Raw genomic sequence first — 22,909 nt, forward strand, 5'->3', positions numbered from 1 at the left:
ATTGGGGATTTTGATTGTTTTTAAATTATTATACCAGAATGTATAAATTATACTGTGCATAGAAATCATTTTAGTAAGAGAGAAGTGGGCATTTAAAGGAAATATTGAATAATAAGAGTCTCGGAGATTTTGCAAAACCTATTTCATGGGGCAGTAAAGAGCATACATGGAAGGCAGATGGAAACAATCTAATGTGAAGGGACACGAGCAAATGAGACCAAGACGTGAGCAACGTACACTTACCTCTGTCTATCCTCTGTGACCTTTGATTCTATCACCAATTCTGTGCCTTGGAACACATTTTTAAGAATAGGCTTTCCCATCTTTAAATACTGAAAGATAATTTTTATATTTATATGAATTTCAAGACAAATATCATCCAAAAAATTAAGTAAATTCTAAGTAGAACATTTGTGACTATGAATTCTATTAGCTTTTTCCCAGTAATGTTAGATAATAGCTATGATTCTAAATCAGATGGAAACTGCACTGTGATGCATACAACAGGCTGACCCCATCACCAAACCATGTAGCATCATACTGCATGTTTCTTAGTGTTCATACGTCCAGTTTTTCAGAAGTCTGTCTTTACTGAATAACCTTGCAAACTGTCATTTTCAATGCCATAACGCAGCATTTAGGTATTTGCTCAGTAGGACTTATCCTATAGGAAACAATGGTTCTTTGTTTGAAAATATCTTGAAAATATGAAACTAAACAGATTTTTCTTTCCTGTAAGATATCAGAGACTATGCTGCCATATAGCAAGCTGCTTCCTAAGATTGTTTGATCCAGAAACCCTCAAGGGCAATAAAGAATGATGCACAGATAATTGAATGATTCAGAGAACTCATTATGAACTACTTAACTCTTTTGTATCAAAGTAATGTATGTCAGTGAAATGCTGGGAAGTGGACCCTCTACCAGTAATTGGCTTTCTAACCTATGAGAAACAATGTCATAAAAGTGTCTCCTAAATGTTGCCTTCCAGTTTGTAGGTGAAGATAGAAAGACTAAGATGAATGTTCTTAACCACAACGTTGAGTACAGCTTCCTAATTTCTAATATAAATACCCACTGGTTTTCAGAAACTGAAGACAAAAAAAAAAGCAGTCTGTTCTCCATTCAAGTGTGTCTCCTTTATAATCTGCACATAAACAAAGTGGCAACATTTTTTAAAAGCATTGTGATATGTTCTAGTCCATAAGTGGATCTGAGGTTTTAAATCACAAGTATGTGCTTGGGGGCTACATGAACAAGTGTCAAGACTCTTGGGCATTTTCTGTCCTCTGTTGTAATTTTTTACCCAACAAAAGTAGCCACTTTTATATAATTGGAAATATATTACAGACAAAGTTTCTAGGTGTTGCTCAATTTTACCTAAAGGTCAATTGTGAGTGTGATTGGAAATGCGTACAGGATACATGGGTACTGCAATGGTACCAAGGGTAAAATGTGCACTCTGCCACTGAAATAATTAAGGTTAAAAATGGCATAGGAAAGTTGGAGACTATATGCAAATAAAAGTGCACATATTCACATATATGCATTATATATCTACAGATATATTTAATCATGTGTGTATACATGTACATATCTGTGATGGGATATATAACACATATTGTGTGTGTTTATGTAGTTGCACATAGAGCTGGCCACCAACAGCATGCAGGCTCAGTATCGTGTGGATCAAATCAACTGCAGATGGAAAATGTTTGGAAAAACTGTGTGTCTGGCCTGAACATGTACAGACATTTTTCCATAACACAGCACAACAATTTATATAATATTTACACATGCTAGATATTAGAAATAAAGTAGAAACTATGATAAATTTACTGAAGGGTATGTTTATGTTAAATGCAAATATTTCACCATTTTATTAAGGATTCATGCACCTACTATCTTTTAAGTCCACTGTAACATCCTAGAAAGATCCCAACATATAGTGAGGTGACAAGACTACATGTATAGTGGCCTGTATCACATATATGTTATATGTATGTTATATATATATATATATATATATATATATATATATATATATATGTTACATACACATGTGTTTTATATATAGATTATATTAGTAATTACTCATTATGAAGTCTTAGCTAAATGGCATTTCCATTATGTTTATCTAACACAACTTAAATATAACTAAGATAAACAAACCAGTTTGACTGTAAGAGAATATGCAACCAGAGAGACTAGCTGGAATTTCTTTATTTGTAAAGTGAAGACTAATCCCACAATTTGTTAGAACAAAAAACAGAAAACCAAAGAATGCCTAAAAAGTAAAATAATTTGAACTTTTAAAAATAAAGATTTAAAAATCTTTGTTATTATTAACACTGTTAGTTTTTTCAAAATATTATAATGTTAAAATGTATATTATGAAAAACATGTTCTATAAATAAAGAATAGTACAGTAAGTATCAAAATTTTTTCTCTAACTCTTAGAGATTTCATACAGGCTTCATTCCCAGACACAAATGGTTTAACAACACATTTCAAATGCATCAATTCCAGCCTACGTCAAAGAAGATGATGAGCATCAAAGAACCTCCTTATGAAGATGGCTTCAACTGTGGCAAACTAGCCACTGGGCAAAAGGTCCTCATTTCTGCCACAGACAGAATTCTGCCTTTAAAAAGGACAAATTTAGATGCAGGCAGAGTCGACAGCCAAACTCTGCAAAGACAGGGTAAGCAAGTCCTCAATAGTTCCTGCCTCAAAAAATGTCAGTCAGGTATGTTGAGCCAGAAGGCTGATGAAGATGCCCCAACATTATAGAGAGTTATGGGTGACTATTCAGGTTGGAAACTGTTTTTAAATTCTTAGACAAAAATTTAGTAAAATATTACATACATAGCGGTAGAGACTTCTTAGGTGTATCTAAACCAAAACACAGCATGGGATTAAAGAAAACCCGGGCTAACTGGAGGAACCAAACCACACAATGAAAGTGATCTTTGGAATAAGTCACTCCTCAAATATAAGATTCGTGTATGTATTCTCTGTATATTTTGAATGGAAAAGTTTACTTTAAATTCCCATTTTCATTCTTATATTCTTGATGACAGAAACTGAAAAGAGATACATATATGTGTTATTTGTATGCAGCCTTAATTCTCCCAATTAGGTCAGATACTCCCCAAGTGACATATTTTCAACTGTTGGAGAAAACATAAGGTGTACTAAAATATACAGTCCTTGTCCTGCATATCATACTTCTTAAAGACAATGCATTTTTGTATCCTTGACAATGTAGCTCACTGTTATTTCTATAATTCCATTGTAACTAATGAAAATCAAATCCTTTAATTTCCTAGGATATAGGAAAATACAATGAGAAGAAATGTACCTATAGAAAAAACACTACTTTGCTTCTAAGGGTAGTCTTTTATTCAATATTTTTCAAATTTTAAGTATAATTTATTATGCTTTCTATATAATCTCATAAAATAGTAAGCATGCCTAGCAGTTGTGACTGACTGATGGATAAATAAACTGCCAAAATTTCAAAAACAAATGCTACTATTGATACTTAAAATTCTAATTAAATAGTGTCTATTATATCATATTAATTATAATATGTTATATAATGTCAAGACTAATATATGATACTGTGATTAACAGAATGATTCAGGTTTATATTTTACTTATTTATTTTAGAATGATGATGAATTTATCTCACTATAGTTTTTCTTTTATGGTAAGGGTCAATTAAATTATCTGCTCAGTGTTTCCCAGCCTTCCCTTCATGAGAATCACCTTAGTAAATGAGAATCTCTTTTGGATGTCAAATAGTAGTAAAATTCAACACACACACTGACATACTGTATAGCTCAGGCTGGGAATAATAAAATTAACTACATAGTATATGTCTGCATTTGCATTATTTATGCTTAAATGGCCTTAAATATTAAAGATAACCCAGAGAAGATATATCAAAGGACCAGAAGAGAAAATATATACCAAGGCAAGTAGAGTTAATATGTTTCCCCTCAGAATTTATAAAAATAATAGTTTCTTAAATATTTGGTTTAAACCATCTTTCTCATAAAATAAAATATGTTTTTCAATATGCTGTTTCCATCACTATTAGAGGAAAGAGCAAGATAGCACCAAAATAAGAATAGTTCATGTACTAATTTGGAAGCAGGAAAATTCTCAGACACATCAGGGGTTTTTTACACATAACCAAAGCTATCCTTATAAATTTAAATTATTAGCTTATGCGCAGTCTCTCAATATCTAGCCGAGTGTCACAACTATCCCAAACCTCTAGTCTTTAAATATGTCCCATCTGTAACTCTGAAGAATGAGGCTACTGGTTGTATAAAATTCAACTTTCATTAATCAAAATACTTGGAATATCTAGTAACAATCCCAGCTCTATGAAATATCATTCTTGACATTTCATTTCTGTGGAGCACTCAGTTTATATTAATTTACATTGTTTCAGTAAACTAAAAAAGATCCTTCATATTGTTTTAAATAAGAATAACTTGGAATCCAGGGGTGGTGGCACACACCTTTAATCCCAACACAGTAGAGGCAGAGGAAGGTGGATCTGGTCTACAGAGTAAGTTCTAGGACGGCCAAGGATAGAAAGAGAAATCTCATCTCAAACCAAAAAGAAAAGAAAAAAAAAGAAAAGAAAAGAAAAGAAAAAAGGGGATAAAAGCATGGAAGGCAATACATAGAGTTAAAAGAAATAACCAATAATCATTAGACAGAAGGAGAAACAAAAAACTCCTTTCTTGTTGAGTTCTCACAACTGCTGGTATCCTCCTGCCATTAGGTTTTAGTAATAACAGATAGTTTTTAACATGGGGCTACTTATTATATATTTTTCATTGATAGTGTGGATAGAAAATAGCTTTTTATTTCTACAACAACGTTTGACCATGCCTATTCAGTGCAGCATCTACAAAAGGTTATCTTCACAGATTATTTATATCTGCCCAGACCTTTGATAAAAATACCTGATGGCCATACTTAAGAGAGTGGATTACTATGAGTTCTGGTTTAGATAACCTTAAGGAAACTTTTCTGTCTGTTATATAGTTATAGGAAATAGTTTAAATGATAGCTATTATTTTTGTATAATTAACTTTACTTCTTTCACAAGATGCTTTGATATTATTTTCTGACATAAAACAATGGATTTGATTGAACTTGGACACAAAACAAATCCTTTAAACTGTCTGTCTTGGATGTTTGTTACAGCAACAACCACCACAACAAAACTGACTGACGCATCTCGCTGCTGTGCTTTACACAAATGCCTCATATGTTGGCTAGCTTCTCCTCTCACTGGAGTATTTCAAGGAAGGTTTGGTTTAAAGTGCTGGAACAAAGCTAAACATTTGTTTAAAAAAATAAAAATAACTAATCTATATAATAACTACAGTATAAGTCCTTTAATGGAATCAGTGGCATTTGTTCACATGTTTAATCGTGAAGAAAAATGGTAAGACTAATGTTAATTAAGAACCAGCATAACAGACATAGTAAAGGTTTTTCTATTTATGTTTTATTTCTGTTCCTTCCCTGTGGTAACCTTTCTATTTTCCTTACTGAGAGGCAGTGTTTTATGCCAGGAAAGTGTACACACGTAGTCTGGACTGACTGCATAAAAAGCCTACTTTCCTCATTTTCCAGTTGCTTGATTTTGTCCAAGTTTTTTCCTGTATTTTGGCTCCCTTGTTCATAAAGTTGGAGTGGCAATAAAATCAACTGAATAGAGTTACTAGCATAAGAAAGCAAAACCCCTGGAGAAGAAGGGATTTGAGAACAGATTCTATCACAGAATATATGTCTAAGAATCACCTTTTCATATGCTGTAGCAGAGCATCTTGTTCTTGTTGACAAACTCATACTGTAAAGCAGATTTAGATTCTCAACCAAGTAGCTTTGTGAGAATATGGAAGGACTCTTTCCTACAACCTTTGCTTGGACAAATTATAAGGAAAGATTCAAACGCATCATGCTTGGTTCTTGTATCTTTCCCTTGATCAGTTTTTTCAGGGGACTGTACCTCATGATCAGCTCTTCCTAGCTTTTGATAATTTCTCCCATTAAAGCAGCTATGATTTATCAGTATGGGAGGCAGCCTGGACAAACAGTATCAGTTCTTGTAACTGGGCAACTTACTGACTCCATCTCAAACATAAGAGCTGAGAATGGCTGCCCCTTTCATATCTGAGCCATAATACCTCCAAATTTAACTCTTTGTTCATCTTTATTCAATTGTATTACTGTCTCAGCAGTGAGATGTTCAGATGCAGCAATTAAACTCGCCTTGCAATCCACATTCCAAATCTACACACTTCCTTTGCTTGCAATTCTTTTCTCTTTCTTCTTAATGAGTCTAAATGAAAGCAGTCGAAACCAGAACTGCTTACAGTTCTCTTATTCCAAAGGACTGAATTTGTTCACTCTGTATCTTTAAAAGTTTTTAAGTGCAGAAATGTTATCCCTATGTGTCCTTGAAAAGATAATTTAATTGGCTTTGATGAAAACCCTTCTGCACAAGAAAAGGTAGAGATGAAAATGCTGGTAGGATTAATCCAGGATTAGTGAAGGATTCCAGAAAAAAAAAAAAAACAAACCTCATTCTCAGCAAGCCTCAGGGCGTGGAGCTGAGGGCTGCACAACACCACAAAATATACGAAGCTAAAGTAAAAGAGCAGTGAAGTAGACAAGCAAGATGTCTTCCAGCAGAAATTACCTTTCACATTAAATTGCCAAACCCCCTCAAGGTATGCTGCACTTTGCACCCACGCACACACACTCCTAAGTAAAACCTGCTCAGTCTATATAATGTTTCTCATATGTGTGTTTTTAGTGCTTACCATTTGGCACTGGATAAGCAATTGTTGTGCTCTTCCCGGGAAAGACTATCTCTTTTACTCTCAGTGTTTCTTAGTTGTCTGCAGTTCTTTGTGTAAGGTGGACACCTCATGAATCCCCCCCTGTCCACTTTGTCATGTCTACTGGTGTCAGATTTGTTCAGCTCACATTTGGCCGGTTTATGTTGATGAGATTTCATGAGTGTTGCTTTGACATTATTACTAGGAGATATAATTTAAAGCAAACTCCTGAGTCCTCTGGCTCTTATAGCTTTTCCAATCTCTCTTCTGCTATGTCCCTTGAGTCTTTGGTGTGGGAGTTTTTCCTACATATATCCAATGGGACTGGGCCTCACGATTCTGTATTTTGATTGGTTCTGATATTCTATAAGAGTTTTTGGCTGTTGCAAAGAGGACTTTCCTTGATGAAGAGTGAATTTTATTTTTTCCTTTGAAGTATATCTAGTAATATTATAAGCCATATACAAATAAAAATTAAATTGAATGGTCTCATTAAAAATATTAGACATGTTCAAGTATGAGACTCAGGGACTTGAACATATACCAGAAGAAATTACTTCTTATTTCTGGCAAATTTAATTAAAAACAAGCTACAGGGGTGACCAAAATAAGAAAATCATATCAATCTTCAATTAGGGTAATTAAAGGCTAACTGTGATTTAGTTACAAATAAGATTAAATTTTTCTGAGTTAAAAATTCAGTTGAAAATTATTGCATGATTGAAGGCATACTATATTTAAACATCTAATTTTGGGTATATAGAGTTAAAATGAGATGACAATATCAATGTGTACAGGCTTTATATTACAGAAGGCATATAATTTTCATATTTTAAAGTTTTGAACATGATGGAATGAGTGACCCTGAAAGCAGAAAACAAAATCAACATATACTTTTACCTTTCTGAAAAAAGAAAACTACCCGCTTTAGGGACAACCTAAAATACTAAAGATTAAGTCGCACTTGGGGCTTACATAGTTGCGTGTCCAGAGTGTTTGAAAATGCTCCCAGAAGCAGAGAGTGCTTAAAAGGATTATAACTCTCAAGACCATTGTAACAAAGCACACTGTGCTACAAATAAATCCTGATGTGGCTGTAACAGAAAATAGGTGCTGTAAAGAGCATGCTTTTGAGAGACTATGAACTGTGTATGCACAGAATAAGATCCTTTTAATTAAATGAGCTGCAGCTCAGATGTCTCCAGAGTTTCAGAATGCTACTCAGCAATTATGTCCCCGTTGAGATTTAATTATCCCATTAGATACTTATTTACTACTACATATTAACTTACAGTACGCCATTAGAGTGGATGTACTAATAAATACACAACCATTTCTAGATAGGAATAGCTTAACTAAATAATTATTAACATTTATTTTACAAGCATTTAATAAAATGCCTGGAACAATGCTTTGCTAGCTGAAGGCAGTGTGTGTGTGTTTGTGTGTGTGTCTGCATTGAGAAGGATGAACTGACCTACATTTTGTTTTTTCACTGTAGGTATAAGTTTATTGTGTAGTTTAAATGCTGATTTCTTTACCCCCTCAGGCCTGCATACAAGTTTTATTCTGAGAATTTACTGTCTAAATGTTGTATAAACTCTGCTCCCCAATTGTTCCCCTGATATGTCAATAAAGCAGCTTACAGCCAATCGATGAGCAAAGGAGAGAATAGGGCTGGACTTCCTGCCAGGCAGGAGAGGAGAAGTTAGAAGAGAAAGAAAGGGCTTTCAGCAATGGGTAGAGCTCCAAGGGATATCCGGAGGAAGGAGCTGGAGAGAAGGAAAGCTACAAAGTATCGCTGGGATGTTTGCTGGAAGTAAGACAAAATAGTTCGGGGGGTGGGGGGGTTAAGAACAGACTTAAACTGCTCAGATTGTATTGTAAAGCCCTGTATTATAAAAGAGTCTCAACTATTTGTGTGATAGCTGGGTTAAGAAATACGCTAAGAGAAACAAACACTGATTTATAAAAATATCTTCAACATTTGACTACTATTATACTATATATATATTATACTGTTATACTATATTATACTAATTTCTTTTGTTATGAGCCTTACACAGATCACTTAGAAGTGTAACTTAATCCTTGTGCTACATGAAGAGATCATGGGACAGTAGCAGAGATGTGGAGAATATATATATATATATATTTTTTAAAGAGACTTAAAGCTTTTTTGTTAAATTTATTATTGATAATTTCATAATGTATTGGATTACTCTTACCTTTTCTTACATATCTTGAGTGATTTTTCTCTGCCGTCTTGAAGAAAGCCATGTTTGGACATGGACCGTGTTTTATCCCTAGATCCTTTCTCTTTGCTCTCTTAAAAATGCAGTGTGAATCGGACTTCTCTCATATGAGCTATGTGATTCCTTGCAAGTGATGATTTGCCTGGGTGTCATGGTTTCTCTTTTATAAACTTCTTCAACACTGCCAGAAGCAAGGCTGCTATCTCACTCAGGCAACCTCTCTAGTAACAGCTGTATTTTTTCAGTCCAAAACTACTCTGCCTATGTAGCCATCTCTTACTTGCAGTAAGCGGTGTAGGGCCACTCATTGCAGTCTGATGTTTGCGTGTACACTCAGTGTTTTCACAGTTCCAATTAAGGAAAACATGTTTATATCTTCTAACCAAAAATTGTGCATTTTTACCTTCTTTCCTTTATGCACTGTGATCTTATGTTGAACCTTGAATCTTGAAGTAAGGCAGAAGAACTGAATGATTTCTTTCTTCCTTTCTTTGGGAATTCATGAATAGATTCACTCTCATCATAGCTCCTACCCTAGCATATTACTGTTTATCTTTCCTTATTAAGTCATCATCTTTATCTTCCTCCTCCTCTTCCTCCTCCTCCTCCTCTTCTTCTTCTCTTCTTCCTCTTTCTTTCTTCTTCTTTTCATTTAAAGGGAAGCATTTTTAGGCTTCTCTTTGGCATGTATAAATCTCGAGCCTCATTACCCTAGTGTTGTGGGGTCATTATTAAGTAAAATAAAAGTAGCGTGAACTTAATCACTGCAATAATATGACATGTAACCTGATGGTTGATACAGCTATGAAAGTCAGTGACAGCAGTGAGAAAATATTGTGTGGCTACGAGGGGAAAAGTGATGGTTCACCCATACAAGAGATGACCTTGAGACTTTATCATGTTACTCAGATCTGTGTAAAATTTAAAATTAAGGAATTTCTTACTTTTAGATTTTTCCGTTTAATAATCTCTTTCTGCAGTTGACATCCTATAACTCAAGCTGCAAAAAAAGTAAAAGAGCAGGTTAGGTGCAACTCCTAAAGTGCTTGGAGGATACCTCCTTAAGGGAGTTACTTCAGCAGCTTGTGAGGCTGTTGCCCATCTTTCTTTCCCTTCTTTTCATACTGTTGGAATGATCATTAACTCCTGTAAGCAACCTGAGAAACAACAATAGCAACAAACAAACAAATACTCAGACAGACTGGAGAAACAGCTTCCTGGGAGTCTGTGACACTTCTGCAAAGCCTGAGTTGTTTACCTCCATCTTGAATGTGAGGGAAAATGTGTTAGTTAAGTGGTCCAGTGCACACTGAAAATTCTAGAGTGGTGGAGGCAAGAAGATGGAATGTTCAAGGCTGGATAGTGTTACCTTGTTAGGTAACCATGTGTCTTAGAATAGGAGTGACCTGTAAAGCAGAATTAACATAAAACAAACACAGTCTTAGTCGTGTTTTGATTACTAGGAATTATGCTTCTCTGTCATATGCAACTACACATTCTCCCTAAAGGAGAGAACAGTGAATATGTTAAAATTATTATTTCATTGTTTTTGTAGACCTAATAATTACACTACTTTTTTTTCAGTTATTTTAATTTTATGTGCATTATGTCATATGCAACTACACATTCTCCCTAAAGGAGAGAACAGTGAATATGTTAAAATTATTATTTCATTGTTTTTGTAGACCTAATAATTACACTACTTTTTTTTTTCAGTTATTTTAATTTTATGTTCAGTAGTGTTTTGCCTGCTGGTATGTCTGTGTGAGCGTGCCAGAAGCCCTGAAACTGGAGTGCCAGAAGCGTGTAAGATGCGACGTGGTTGCTGGGAATTGAGCCTGGGTCCTCTGGAAGAGCAGTCAGCACTTTTAAGTGTTGAGTCACCTCTCCAGGCCCTACACTACTTCTTTAACCTTGACAGAATTTCACATTTCAGCATTCAACTGCAGCTTCACTTCAGGGTATTTCTCTCAACTGTAAAACAGGACAATTGTATTTAAGTCTCCTCTCTTCCTGGATTACATTTCTGTGTAGGAGAAATCTCAGCATCCTTCAGTGCCAGCACAGCATGCTTTCTCATTACCACCCTGCAGTTATCAGAGGAGCTCCCTCTCAAGTTTGTAATCATGTGAAAATGGCAGCCAAGTACTTAGTCAAAAGATGGTAAGTGTGCTTCAATTAAAGCCTGGTAAAAACATAAACCTTTCCTTTCTTGACTCATGTGTAAAAGCTGTCCAGACTGACATTTTGCTACAGAATTAGAAGCCAATACTACAGTGTATTCAAGTATCTTTCAATTAAAAATGAAATAAGGGCTATTTATCAAAAAAGATGAGCCATAAGTATAAGGAGATGAAAAAGACAAAGGGAGGGCAAAGGAAGGGAATTTGGGAGTAAGGGAAAGAGATAAAAGAGCAAGAGAAATCAAGACAGGATAACTTTTATCACAGGCCATAGTAGAAAGTAAACACATTATTAGAAAGCTGTCTAAACTTGGGCACCATCATGCTACTAATGAGAGATGGTCAGATGAGCGAATTTATGAAAGCATGCCATATTAGTGACAAACTTCAAGACAGATCAGTTTTAGTTCAGGTGTCAAGCAAAGCAAATAGCTAGTATGATAATGCTTCTGTAGGACTCCAAGATAACTGTACTAGTCTCTGTGTTTGGTTTAGTTTTGGAGACAGAGTCTCCTGCTGTAACTCAAGATGACCTGCAAGTCAGTTATCTGTCTTGTTAGAGCTAAGATTATGAGCATGGCCCATCATACTCCACTTTCACAAATGGTTTAGTAAGTAGCTGTGTATGAAACAAGTGCAAAAGAAACTCTTCAAAACCTGTATTGTGGAACAGTAAGCATTTTTGATTGTCTCTTCCATTACACTAGCTGTACAATGTGATGTTTGCCCAGGCCTTCAAGGAATGCACCCGTCTTCCTCCCGAAATCTTCTTCCCCTGCTAAGCTCCTCATTCTCTTTAGCCTGCAGAGTCCTGGTAAAGGACCTTCTGAATGCTAGCCCTGTGCTTTAGAGCTTTTCCCAACCAACTACACCCTAATTTCAGTCACCCTGAAAGGACCTGGCTTCTGACACTTCTTATGAATTCTACCAAAAAAATGTAGGAGACTCCATCCTCAATCATCTTCCTTATTTTCCTCCTGAAACTATAACAATTTATCAGGCATATTATTTGCATCCTAAGGTTACCTTTTCACAAAGACAGTCCAAACTCATTATCTCTAATAATACAGTGTATACTGTAGAGACAGGGTCAAAGGAAAGAAAGAATGGATGGATGATGTAATAGAAACCAAACCACACAGACACCTTTTAAGATTTGAATTGCCATAGACTTGTTACATACTTTTTCACAAGCTTTCTAGTATGTGCCAGTTTCTGCATATGCCTGTTTGAGAATGCACACACATATACAGAGATACTTACTTGCTTCATAAAATTGCACTTTTTCCACTGAACCACATATCTATGTGTAGGGTAAACATTACTGAGGAAAAATGCTGTTTTTGGAACTATATAGTATTTTGTTAAATAGTTCACACAGCCTTTTCTATGTAATACTCATAAATGTTTACATAATTCCTTATAATTTCTAACTAGGTTCAGTCTCAATAAATTTGTTCTACGTTTTCCTCTTCTTTTTACATATATAATTTGCATTTCTGTTAGCATATCTGTAGAAAAACTTGTAAAAGGGAAATATTGCTTTTTTTATTGTAGTAAAATTTAACCATATGTTAAAAACTACTAATAGAAAACTCAAGTATACTTTACACGGTTTTCGATGCTGCTTACATTACTTTGTCATTTTTTGCCTATTTTTATAAAGCCTCACTCTTATCATATGGTGTTTCTGGTGAGAATCTGTCAAGATGTTTGGGTTCACCACATTTTGGTCTGTGGACTCTATTTGCTTCATCCTAACCCATCTTATAGAGATTGTATGGTTCTTTTTTTTTTTTCTTTCAAGATTTATAAGCAAGATTTTATTGGAAATTACTTATAGAAAATACAAGTGTGTGTGTGTGTGTGTGTGTGTGTGTGTGTGTGTGTGTGTGTGTGTGTAAAACTTTGAGAAAGCAGCTGAAAACATAGGAATAATATCAGTGGAATATTTTTTTTAATTTAAAAAAAATTTTGCTTTAAAATTATTAGTGTACACTCGATTCTATAGAAGATATCACTGCATGTATTCAGCATATAATTTCATTTTTTGACATGTCCCAGCCCACGGGAAAAATAGAATCAGGGTTCACCTGAAAGAGGGATTGAGGTAGGGTACAGAGATGTGAGAAATAATGAATCAAGTCAGGAAATTTCTGATGGAGATTCTCTTTAATGTGGACAAGTAAGACTTTATATTGCAAGGTCAATAGGATCTATGCTGATCCCTCTCTCTCTAGCTCCCAAGGCAAGAAGAACACAATAACCTGAGTAGCTAGCTCCCTGTAAGAACTTCCTATTACTGAGTAGCTCTCTGAAAGGATTTCTTTAACCCTCCAGGTGTTTCTCAGTAGGGACTTCCCTACTTCTTTCAAAGGTAAATAGTCCAAGGATGGCCTGGAACAGAAAGACCTCCTTCTGCAGAGCTCAGCAACTGGAAGGTTGTAGCATGCAGTCTAAACACAGTGTTTCAGACATGGCAGAAGTTGGCATGGCCCCCCACAATTTTTTATTATTTAATTAGTTTATTCAGATTACATCTAAATTGTTATCCCATCCCTTGTATCCTCCTATTCCTCCCTCCCTCCCACTTTCACCCTATTCCCCTCCCCCATTATCTGTGACTGAGGGGGACCTCCTATATGCTCATAGGCTATCAAGTCTCATCTTGGCCTCCCCACCAAGGAGACATGGTCAAATATGAGGCACCAGTGTTCATGTCAAAGTCAGTTCACACTCTCCACATAACTATGGAGAATGTCCTGTCCATTGGGTAGATCTGAGTGGGGGTTCAATGTTTACCACATGTATTGTCCTTGGTTGGTGCCATGGTTCGAGCAGAACCCCTGGGCCCAGATCCACCAGTCATAATGTTCTTCTTGTAGGTTTTTAGGACCTTCTGGATCCTTCTATTTCCCCATTCTCCCATACTTCTTTCACCTTAAGTACCAATAGGATGTCCTCACATCTGTCCCCATTTCCCGGTAAGTGAAGTATTTCATGGGACCTGCCCCTTGTGCTAGTGTCCAGTTATAAGTGAGTATATACCATTTGAGTCTTTCTGCTTCTGGGTTAACTCATTCATTATGATCATTTCTAGTTGCCTCCATTTGTCCACAAATTTTGGGATTTCCTAGTTTTTAATAGCTGAGTAGTATTCCTTAGTGTAAATGTACCACAGTTTCTTTATCCATTCTTCGACTGAGGGACATTTAGGCTGTTTTCAGGTTCTGGCTATTATGAATTAGGCTGCTATGAACATTGAACATATGTCCTTGTTGTGTGGAGGAGCATCTTCTGGATATATTCCAAGAAGTAGAATAGCTGGGTCTTGAGGAAGCCCTATTCCTGGCTTTCTGAGATAGTGCCAGATAGATTTCCAAAGTGGTTGTACAAGTTCGCATTCCTACCTTTCTCCAAATCCTCACCAGCATGTGCTGTCACTTGAATTTTTTATCTTAACCATTCTAATGGGTGTAAAATGGAATCTCAGAGTTGTTTTGATTTGCATTTCTCTGATGACTGAAGACATTGAGCATTTCTTTACATGTTTCTCAGCCATTCAATATTCCTCTGTTGAGAATTCTCTGTTTAGTTCTGAGCTCCATTTCTTAATTGGGTTATTGGATTTGCTGGTGTTTAGTTTCTTGAGTTCTTTATGTATTTTGGTTATTAGACCTTTGTCAGATGTAGGGTTGGTGAAGATCTTTTGCCAGTCTGTGGGTTGTCGGTTTGTTCTTTTGACAGTGTCTTCTGCTTTACAGAAGCTTCTTACCCTCATGAGGTCCCATTTACTTATTGTTGACATTAAAGCCTGGGCTGTTGGAGTTCTGTTCAGGAAGTTGTCTCCTGTGCCAATGTGTTCCAGACTCTTCCCCACTTTATCTTCTAATTGATTTAGTGTCTCTGGTTTTATGTTGAGGCCTTTAATCCATTTAGACTTGAGTTTTGTGCATGGTGATAAATATGGATCTAATTGCATTTTTCTACATGTAGACATCCAGTTAGACCAGCACTATTTGATAAATATGCTATCCTTTTCCCAATGAATAGAGTTGGCTTATTTGTCAAAAATCAAGTGCTCATTTGTGTGTGGAAACATTTCTGGGTCTTCTATTTGATTCCACTGATCAATCAGCCTATTGTTGTGCCAGTACCATGCTGTTTTAATTACTGTTGCTCTGTAGTATAGCTTGAGATCAGGTATAGAGATTCCTCCAGAGGAACTTTTATTGTACAGAATTGTTTTAGCTATTCTGGGTTCCATATGAGGTTGAGAATTGATCTTTCAATGTCTTTAAAAAATTGTGTAGGTATTTTGATAGAGATTGCATTGAATCACTAAATTGCTTTTGGGAAGATGGCCATTTTTACTATGTTAATTCTACGGATCCACAAACAGGGGAGATCTTTCCATCTTCTGATGTCATCTTCAATCTCTTTCTTCAGAGATCTAAAATTTTTTTTCAAACAGGTCCTTCACCTGCTTGGTTAGAGTTACTCCTAGATATTTTATATTGCCTGTGGCTATTGTGAAGGGTGGAGTTTCCCTAATTTCTTCCTCTGCATGGATGTCCTTTGTTTATAGGAAGGCTACTAACTTTTTTGAGTTAATTTTGTATCCAGCCAATTTGCTGAACATGTTTCTCAGCTGTAGGAGTTCCCTGGTGGAATTTTTGGGGTCACCTATATACACTATTATATCATCTGCAAATAGGGAAAAGTTGACTTCCTACTTTCCCATTTGGATCCCCCTGATCTCCTTTTGTTGTTTTATGCACTGGCTAGAACTTCAAGTACTATATTCAAGAGATATGGAGAGAGTGGGCAGCCTTGCCTGGTCCCTGATTTTAGAGGAATTTCCTTGAGTATCTCTCTATTTAATATGATTTTGGCTATTGGCTTGTTGTATATAGCTTTTCTTATGTTGAGGTATGTGCCTTGTATCCCTGATCTCTCAAAAACTTTAAACATGAATGGGTATTGAAAATTATCAAATGTTTTCTCTGCATGTAAGGAGAGGACCATGTGGTTTTAAAGCTTCAATTTGTTTATATGGTGGATTACATTGATGGATTTCCATATATTAAACCATCCCTGCATGCCTGGAATGAAGCCTACCTGGTTATGGTGGATGATATCTCTGATGTGTTCTTGTATTCATTTTGCAAGTATTTTTGCATCAATGTTCATAAGAGAAATTGGTCTGAAATTCTCTTTTTTTGTTGGGTCTTTGTGAGGTATAGGTATCAAAATGACTGTGGCCTTATAGAATGAATTTGGTAATGTTCTATCCATTTCTATCCTTTGGAGTAGCTTAAAGAGTATCAGTATTTGCTCATCTTTGAAGGTCTGGTAGAATTCTGCATTGAAACCATCTGGCCCTCAGCTTTTTTTGGTTGGGAAACTATCAATGATTGCTTCTAATTTTGTAGGTGAAATAGTACTATTTAGCTTGTTTATCTGTTCTTGACTCAGTTTTGGCAAGTGGATTGGTCAAGAAAACTGTCCGTTTCCCTTAGATTTTCAATTTTTGTGGCATATATGCCTTTGAAGTAGGATCTTATGATTCTTTGTATTTCTTCAGTGTCTGTTGGTTTGCCTCCCTTTTCATTTCTGTTTTATTAGATTTGGATAGTGTCTCTCTGCCTTTTAGTTAGTTTGGATAATGGTTAGTCTATCTTGTTGATTTTCTCAAGGAACCAGCTCTTGGTTTTGTTGCTTCTTTGAATTGTTCTCTTTGTTTCTAATTTATTGATTTCAGGCCTGAGTTTGGTTATTTCCAGACATCTACAACTCTAGGGTGCTTCTGCTTCTTTTTTCCCTAGGGCTTCCAGCTGTGTCTTTAAGTTGCTTATGTAGGATGATGCTAATTTCTTTATAAAGGCACTTAGTGCTATGAGTTTTTCTCTTAGTACCGCTTTCAATGTGTCCCACAAATTTGGGTATGTTGTTACTTCATTTTCATTGAATTATAGGAAGTCCTCAATTTCTTTATTTCTTCCCTGACCCAGATGTCATTAAGTAGAAAGTTGTTTAGTTTCCATGAGCATGCAGGCTTTTAAATTTTTTTATTGTTGTTGAAGTCCAGTCTAACCATGGTGCTCTGATAGGATACAAGGTATTATTTCAATCCTTTTGTATCTGTTGAGGCTTGCTTTGTGACCTACTATGTGATCAATTTTGGAGAACGGTCCATGGGGTGCTGAGAAGAAGATATATTCGTTTATGTTTGGGTGAAAAGTTCTGTAGATATCTGTTAAATCCATTTGATTCATGACATTGGTTATTGTTATTTTTTGGCTTATTTTCTGTTTCGATGACCTATCCTTCAGTGAGAGTAGGGTGTTGAAGACTCCCACTATTATTGTGTGTGGATCAATGTGTGGTTTACGCTTTGTTAATAGTTCTTTTACAAATGTGGATGCCCTGTATTGGGAGCATATATGTTCAGAATTGTGATGGCATCTTGGTTGACTTTACCTTTGATGAGTATGAAGTGTCCTTCCTCATCCCTTTTGATTAATTTTGGTTGAAAGTCTATTTTGTTAGATATTAAAATGGCTACACCAGCTTCCAGCCTTTTACCCTGAGGTAATGTCTATCCTTATGGGTGAGTTGTTTTTCTTGAATGCAGAATAATGATGGCTCTTGATTATGTATCCATTCAGTTATTCTATTTATTTTTATTGGAGAATTGAGGCCATTGATTTTGAGAAATATTAATGACCTTAATTTTGATGTTGGTTACAGTAGAGAGGTTATGTGGTTGTGTTTTTGCAATGGTGTAGTTATCCATTTCCTGTCTAGTTTTGGTTGTCACTTGTTCCTTTGGGGTGGAGTTTTCCTTCTAGTAACTTCTGTAAAGACAGATTTGTGGATAGGTACTGTTTGAATTTGTTTTTGTCATGGAATATTGTGTTTTCTCTTTTTTTCATATTTATTTAATTTTTTTTTTACTATTTTTTCCTTTATTAATTTATTCTTGTTACATCTCAATGGTTATCCCATCCCTTGTATCCTCCCATTCTTCCCTCTCTCCTCTTTTCCCCTTATTCCCCTCCCCTATGACTGTTCCTGAGGGGGATTACCTCCCCCTGTATATGCTCATAAGGTATCAAGTCTCTTCTTGGTAACCTGCTGTCCTTCCTCTGAGTGCCACCAGGTCTCCCCCTCCAGGGGACATAGTCAAAGGTGAGGCACCAGAGTATGTGAGAAATAATATCCCACTCTCCACTCTACTGTGGAGAATGTTCTGTCCATTGGTTGTTTTCTCAATCAATGGTTACTGATAGTTTTTCTGGGTAAAGTAGTCTGGCCTGGCATCTGTGGTCTCTTAGCGTTTTCAGGACCTCTGTCCAGGCTTTTCTGGCTTTTTTGATCTCTGTTGAGAAGTCAGGAGTGATTATGGTAGGTTTGCAATTAAATGTTACTTGGCCCTTCTCCATCACAGCTTTTAATATTTTTTCTTTGTTCTGTATATTTTGTGTTTTGATTATTATGTGATGAGAAGTTTTTTCCTGGTCTATTCTATTTGGTGTTCTGTAGGCCTCTTGTATGTTTATAAACACCTCCTTCTTTAAATTGGGGAAATTTTCTTCTATGATTTTGTTGAAAATATTTTCTGGGCCTTGGAGTCTGGCATCTTCTCTTTCCTCAATGCCTATTGTCCTCAGGTTTCTTCTTTTCATGGTGTCCTTGATTTCTTGGATGTTTTGTGTCAGGATTTTTCCAGATTTAGCATTTTCTTTAATGGTTGCTTCAAGATCTATAATTGTATCTTCTAGACCTGAGATTCGTTCCTCCATCTCTTGGATTCTGTTAGAAAGGCTCACCTCTGTGTTGCTTGCCTTTCTGAGCTCTCACGTTCCCGTTTTTCTTCTGTCTATGTCTTTATCATTGTAAATATTTTCATCTTCAGATCTTGAACTGTTTTATTGATTTTTTTCATCTGATTGTTTGTATTTTCCTGAGTTTCTTCCATTGCCTCTTTATAGGCCTTCAGATCTTGAACTGTTTTATTCATTTTCTTCTGGTTGTTTGTATTTTCTTGAATTTTTCCAATGCCTCTCTATCAGCTTCTTTTATGTCTTTCACATTTTTGGCTGGGTTTTCCTGCATTTAATTATGAATTTTATTTGTTTTCTCCATTATCATCTTCATTACTAAGCATTTGAGTTCATTTTCTTGTATTTCAGTTGTGTTTGAGTTCTCTGGGTTGATTTCTTTGGGATAGCTAGGATCTGGAGACATCATATAGTTTTGGGTTTTTGTTTGTTTGTTTGTTTTTGTTTATGATTTTACACTTGTATTTAGTCATTTTGCCATCTCTGATTTTGGGAAGTAGCTTCTAATGTTGGATAGAGGGAGTCTGAGGACAGATTTACGTGATTTCTCAAAATTTCTCTAGGCTGGGAGCTCTGATGCTTTGCTGGTCTGGCTGGCAGGAGGCCAGACTCATAATGTGGGTCTCTCCCAGCCAGTGATCCCAACCTCCCCTGTACCTTGGGTCCTAGAAGCGCCCTGGGTCTCATTGCACTCTGAGTCTGACCAAAGTGTCCACAGCCTTCTAGGCCCCTGAATGTCACTGGGGCTTTCTGGGGACTGGTGCGGTGTGGATGGGAGGCCCTGAGGGCAGCTCCACTCCCTGTCTCTCCAAGATTTTTCTATGCCAGGAGCTCTGATGCTCCACTGGTCTGTGGTTTCTGGTAGTGTCTCGGGACACACACAGCGTACTGAACCAAGTTAGCGTCTCAGGACCCAGACCATGTGCTGAGTCCTTTTTCGCCTACATCAATTCTTACCAGACACCACGCCAGTCACCTCTGCCAGCGAGTTCCCAGTCAGCTGTTCCCAGCTGCCACCCTCAGCATCCACCTGTGATGCTGCTGCAGCAGCTGCCACCGCTGCCACGATGCTCTGCTCTCCAGGATGTCCATGCCCTTCCTTTGTTCATGGGTGCCTAGGTTTTCTTTAGTTTGTTCCTTTCAAACTGTGGAGTTCTCCTGCTGTGGTGTAGTGGGGAACTTGGTGTTCCTGGTTAAGTAATCAGTCCAATTCCATGACTTGATTTCTCTGGCTTCTAAACAAGGTCCGCACTGCTCACTACCATCTTGGAGAATGTATGCTTCTTACAGGTATTGGTTACTACTTCATTATACTTAGAATTCCATGGAGACATTTTGTTATATGATCTTGCTCTGTTTCCAAATCATGAGGCTTTACCCTGTTATTCTAGTCTCTCTATCTTGTTTTTACTGGTTATTTTAAAAGGTCCCATAGTGTGCCCATAAGAATTTCCTAGAAGGAAGATATGTACCATCTTAGCTAATAAAGCTTATTCATTGTCATGCAACTAAGGAGTGTTTGTAAGGGGTTGTTTCCCATACCATGGATAAAATATTTTTCAGCCTCAGAAATCTTAACAACTATACAAGTGTATGTCACTTTTATGTCGCCTTTATGAATGCAGCTTAAGAAGGAAGATATCATTTGTCTATTTCATGTCTATATTGGGCAATCATTATGACTTCACATAAATGAATATTCATTTTTAACCATGTATCTAACAGGGCAGTAATGTTTTTCATTGACATATTTTCTTCATCTACTGAATTGGTAAAATGTATTTGGTGAATATGAATATGGTAATTTGTATGACACAAATGTTCCAACTCCTTTGGGATTTTTGCAAACATTTAAATATTCTGTAATTCAAAGTTTTTCTTTATTTTTCTAAACAAATTAAAATTCCAAACTTCACAGTTGTAAGTTACCAAACTGTATTTGGATTGATCAGTGGACTTTTGATTCTGATTCATCAGATTGCCTTTATTTGGGGTTCACATTTACATCTATCTAAAATTGGTGCCAGACAATGCTATAATGTAGAAGTATGTTCTTACTTTCAGCATATTTTCTTATTTCTTTCTTCTGAGTCAATAAATTTTAGCTGTAATTTCCATTTTCTTACAGAAGTAAGTAGTTTTCTTGAGGTCATGGTGGTAAGTTGAGGCTGAATTTAAAATAAAATCTTCTTAGATTCAAAATCTGTCTTCTGTTTATGCAGCTTCTTCCAAAATCCACTTGTTTTAATTCAAAAAGAAAAACAAATCTGTGGTATGTACTATATGCTTGGTTTCTGTGCTGATTGCCAAGACTACAATGATAAGTGTCTTTATTTTTGACTTTAGAAATTATTGCATATTTTCCTCTAGAAAAAGAATAAACAAATCTTTATAAAACATTTTAAACCTATAAAGGCATTCATTTTAATATAGTACATTTTGGGCACAAAGACTATTTCTAAGATAATTATTGTTTAGATTCATTTTAATGAGAAAAGAATATGATTAAAAGAATACAGTCAAGGTTTATACTTAAAAATTAAAAAGTATCTTCCTTTCTTAATACAGTTATCTCTGAAGGTCATTCATAAATATTTTACAAATTGGTATTCCCTATTTTCTCTTAAAATATTTGCATACAGGAAAACATGACAATTATTTTTAAGACTTTTATCCTCCTTATATTAGTATTTATTGCTACATATCAAATCAACCCCAAAGTTATTTTCTTTGAGCTGGAATGATTATTCCTTTCAACTTAGTGAGATAAGATGAGCACTCTGCTTTTGAGAAGTGTACTTTGTAAGACTATAGAAATGACAGGCTTCTGCTGGGCTTTCTTTCAAATTTTGCCCATAGCATTGCTGATAAGATTCGGTTGTCCCTCACTGTGGGGCAGAGACATCTGTTCCTCTGGAGTTTTCACTTCTTTCATGGATGGTGACCACAGGCAGCTCTCAATACTATACCATTTGGGTTTCCTTAATATAGAAACCTAACAATTAGACAGCTTAATTTATCAGAGAAGAAGACAAGCCGGAAGACAGTGGAGGCACAGTAGCAAAGTGGAACTCACATTGAGAGCTAAATGGAATAGCTTTGTTCTAATCGCATAGCTGGGTACTATTCTTTAAAGTAGGTCACCCAAAGTTGGGCTCACCCAAAGTAGTCTCACCCAACATGCAATTGGAAGGGAGTAGAACAAGGCATGTAAAGCATGAGGTGAGAGGCATCGCAGGAGGCTTTCCATCTGTGTGATTCTTTAGCATCAGTTGATATATAAAGCACATGCAGCAAAATTAAATCAGTATGATGCAATGCAGTTTAGTTTATGATAGCCATTAAAGAATTACTATATGTCCAGTGTTAGTTCAGCATTGATTTCACTTAGTATTCTCACAAGACTGCTACAGTGATATTAAGAGCTAATTTACATGGCATGAGACAGTATCTCAGTTGGTAGGGGATTTGTTCTTCATTCATGAGAACCCAATTTGGATTCTCAGAACCCATGTAAAGCTGGTAATGGTGGTATGTACCTCTAATCCCAGTGTGCCTGTGATGAAATGGGAGTCAGGGACAGGACATTCTCCTAGAAAGCCAAGTGTCAGCTAGTCTAGTGTTTGGAGCAGCAAATAAAGGACATTAGTTGAAAGAAGGTGAAAGTCAAGGCTGACATTCGTGGCCCTCTGCTCTCCAATATCTGTATCAGGAAACATGTGCATTCTCTCTCTCTCTCTCTC

General features: G+C 36.2%; 1 protein-coding gene across 1 annotated transcript in view; it reads left to right on the forward strand.

Moving 5' to 3' along the window:
* Positions 1–22,909, forward strand: part of ADGRL3 (adhesion G protein-coupled receptor L3) — a 737,803-nt gene that overhangs the window by 709,127 nt on the left and 5,767 nt on the right. The window lies entirely within an intron of this gene.

This window comes from Acomys minous (genome assembly GCF_964271855.1).
Source record: "Acomys minous genome assembly, chromosome: 15".
NCBI lineage: Eukaryota > Metazoa > Chordata > Mammalia > Rodentia > Muridae > Acomys > Acomys minous.